General features: G+C 45.1%; 1 long non-coding RNA gene across 1 annotated transcript; it reads left to right on the top strand.

Moving 5' to 3' along the window:
• Positions 1-78: 78 nt before the first annotated feature.
• Positions 79-2,534, top strand: LOC113946166. The gene is made up of 3 exons (XR_003527329.1): positions 79-323; positions 2,176-2,259; positions 2,447-2,534. It is a non-coding gene; the product is annotated as an uncharacterized LOC113946166 (long non-coding RNA).
• Positions 2,535-2,914: the final 380 nt, after the last annotated feature.

Genomic DNA, 2,914 nt, shown 5'->3' with positions numbered 1-2,914 from the left:
CCGGGCCGGACCGGGGCGCCGTGTCCCCTCCCCGCCGCGCCGCTCCTCACCTGCCGCCGCTCCCCGCCGGGGCCGCCGCCGCCGCTGCCATGTTTGCGGGGCGGGGGCACGGGCAGGGGCGGCTGCCCGTCATCACCGCGGCAACCGCACCGGGCCCGCCGGCGGAACCCGCGCCCTGGCCCCGCAGCCTCCCGCAGGCACGGCAGGGGTCCCGGGGATAAGGACCGTCCTAGATCCGGCGGGTGTTGTGGAGGGTGCGGATGGCACTGCCCGAGCAGCGGGGGCCGCAGGGTGTTCGTCAGAGCAACGCCGGGCACTTTGAGGTGAAATCGGACCTATCTGGGTTCTGAGGGTAGAGGCACCCGCAGAGGGCCATAGATGGCCCGACATCACTGGGTATGGTCCTGGCGTACCCACCCGTGTACCCGCCCGTGTACCTGCCAGTGTACCTGCCAGTGTACCTACCAGTGTACCTGCCATTTTACTCACCCGTGTACCTGCCAGTGTACCTGCCCTTGTACCTGCCAGTTTACCTATTCACGTACCTGCCAGTTTACCCACCGGGTACTTGGCAGGGTACCTGCTGGTTTGCCCACCCGTGTACCCACCAGTGTAACAACCAGCAAACCCCCACGAGTCTCCTGGGGTGCCTCTCAGGAAGAGCAGGCTGCACAGCCATACCCCACAGCCTGGACCACATGCCTTCTTCCCTTGTCCAACAGAGCCCTGCGGCCAGGGTGGAAAAGCCTGGTGCATCCAGGTGGAGTCCATTGAGTACTAGGAGCTCCCAGTTTTATGGCTGAATGATCCAGATTTAGTGCCCTGTGTACCTGCTGCTGTGTTTGTCAGTTCTTAGTTTTCAGACAGATGTGCTAGGATACTTTTCCACTAAAATCCCCATCCTTTATGTATTATTTTGAACAATGAGTTAGGGTCAGATGTCCAAAGAACTGGGAAACTATTTTAAAACACAATTTTTGGTTGTTCTGCTTGATTAACATTGCTGTTATTTCACTAGTGAAAGGCCATAACCCTCAAAGACCCCTCATGACAGACTTGCAAGTCTTACTTTAACTGCCTGATCTCCTCGGGGCCTGGCAGCAGCAATGCCTTGCTGAGGGTGGTTTTGGCTGCAATGTGCTCCTACCTGCTTAACCGGAAAAAAACTCACCCAGGGGCTGGAACAGCAGCTCCTTCGGGCCAGCTGGTCCATGTGCTGTCTGCTGCCTTTAACTTCCAGCATGTGGACACCCACAGAGTGGAGATTTGCAAATCAATGAAAAAAATAGTTTTTCTGTCATAAAATGTCCTTATCTATAATCACTAACTTCAGAGGTATCATGGTTTTAACTACAAACTCACTTTTGTATTGATTGAGGATTTCTGTAATGACTTAGGAATGCTGTGTAGCTAACTATAATTTATTAGCTAACTGCACAAAAGACACATTCACTTGAACCTGAAATCATGGAATTCACACCAGTGCAATTTTAACCCTCTGTCTTGAAAATGAGCTTCACAAAATTATATCAATGTGCATAAAGCAAGTGCACAAGTGTTTGGAGGACTGTAAAAGCCTTTAGTTTTGCAATAAGTTTTCAAACAAAATCTTCTTTATGTCATTTATCTATCCCTTCTCTTGCAAGACTAAAAGCTACTAAAATGTGAAGCACTGAATTTCCTTTCACATCTTGCATTAATATTAACCAAATCTCAAGAGGGTAGGAGACAAAAAACATTCTCAAAGACAGATCAAGTTTAGCATAGGTTTCCGCTAGAAGACCAAGTCAGTTTTGTAACTAGTTCTTTAACCTCTCACTCCTTCAAATGTATAAACAAAAATAATCTAATTTATTTTGCCACATTTGGGCAACTCTAATTAGTAACCAACCTATTTATTCGATTTGAGTTCTGTATTTAAACCTTGAAAAGACCAAATAAGTTATTAGTCACTACGTGACCCTACCATTTTAATCCAATGCCTTCTTTATGCTATTTTCTTTTGATTATCTGAAACACCAGCTCTACCATTAGGCTTAAATCCCACAAATACTTATGATTCTGCTCAGTTTTAGTCTCATTAAGAAATCTACACAACATTCCCAATACACACAAAATTAACTGCATACCTTTGGTCTTTTTTATTTTTATTAATTTTGATTTTTTTCCCCTTAGGTTTTCTCCTTAGATCTTGAACTTTGGTGTGAAATCCTGGCTTTACTTCTGTCACTGAAAATCAGTCCAGTTGACTTCAGAGAGGTGAGAATCTCAGTTCAGATGTTCTGTTTGTCTTCAAGACCCCAGGGCATGGCTGAGCACTATCTCTTGTTCTTTAGAGAAGAGTGTTATTTTCTGCTGATCTGTTCTACAGACTTTGGGCTTACAAATTTATTATTTCCTTTTAAAATTAATTATATTCATCTAATCAAAAGAATTTTTTTTCCAGATTCAGAAACTGACATCCGCTGACTGGATCTGCCTAGGGTGAAGAAGAACACACAACACTTAAATACAAAGCTTCTTCCTCTAAGTAACTACATTGTCATGTATCCCTAAGATATATGCAGGGGAAGGCTCTAAAACCCTGTTTGAGAAGCTTCTTGCATAGTATTTAAAATGTTATGAACATCTTTATAAATATCATTATGAGGAAAAATTGATGATTCTACTTCTGAACTCTGATCCCGTCTCCCTTAAGGGAGCACAAACAGAGCTGGAGGAAAAAAGATTGAGCAAAGTAACAGAAAATGCAGCCTTTGTCTCTTGACTGCTGTGGAAGACTGAGCTGTTTTGAAAGTAAAACCAGACAACATGGCTTTAGCAGCCACTTCATGACCTGGCAAAGCATTATGCTACTGAAAATCTTGTTTCTTCTTTGCTTTTTTACTCCAGGCTCTCACCCAGGAAAGAAAAG

Source organism: Corapipo altera, unplaced genomic scaffold (genome assembly GCF_003945725.1).
Source record: "Corapipo altera isolate COAL_440 unplaced genomic scaffold, ASM394572v1 46, whole genome shotgun sequence".
Lineage (NCBI taxonomy): Eukaryota > Metazoa > Chordata > Aves > Passeriformes > Pipridae > Corapipo > Corapipo altera.
The sequence above is the reverse complement of the archived record's forward strand: the minus strand, read 5'-3'. Positions and strand labels throughout refer to the sequence as shown.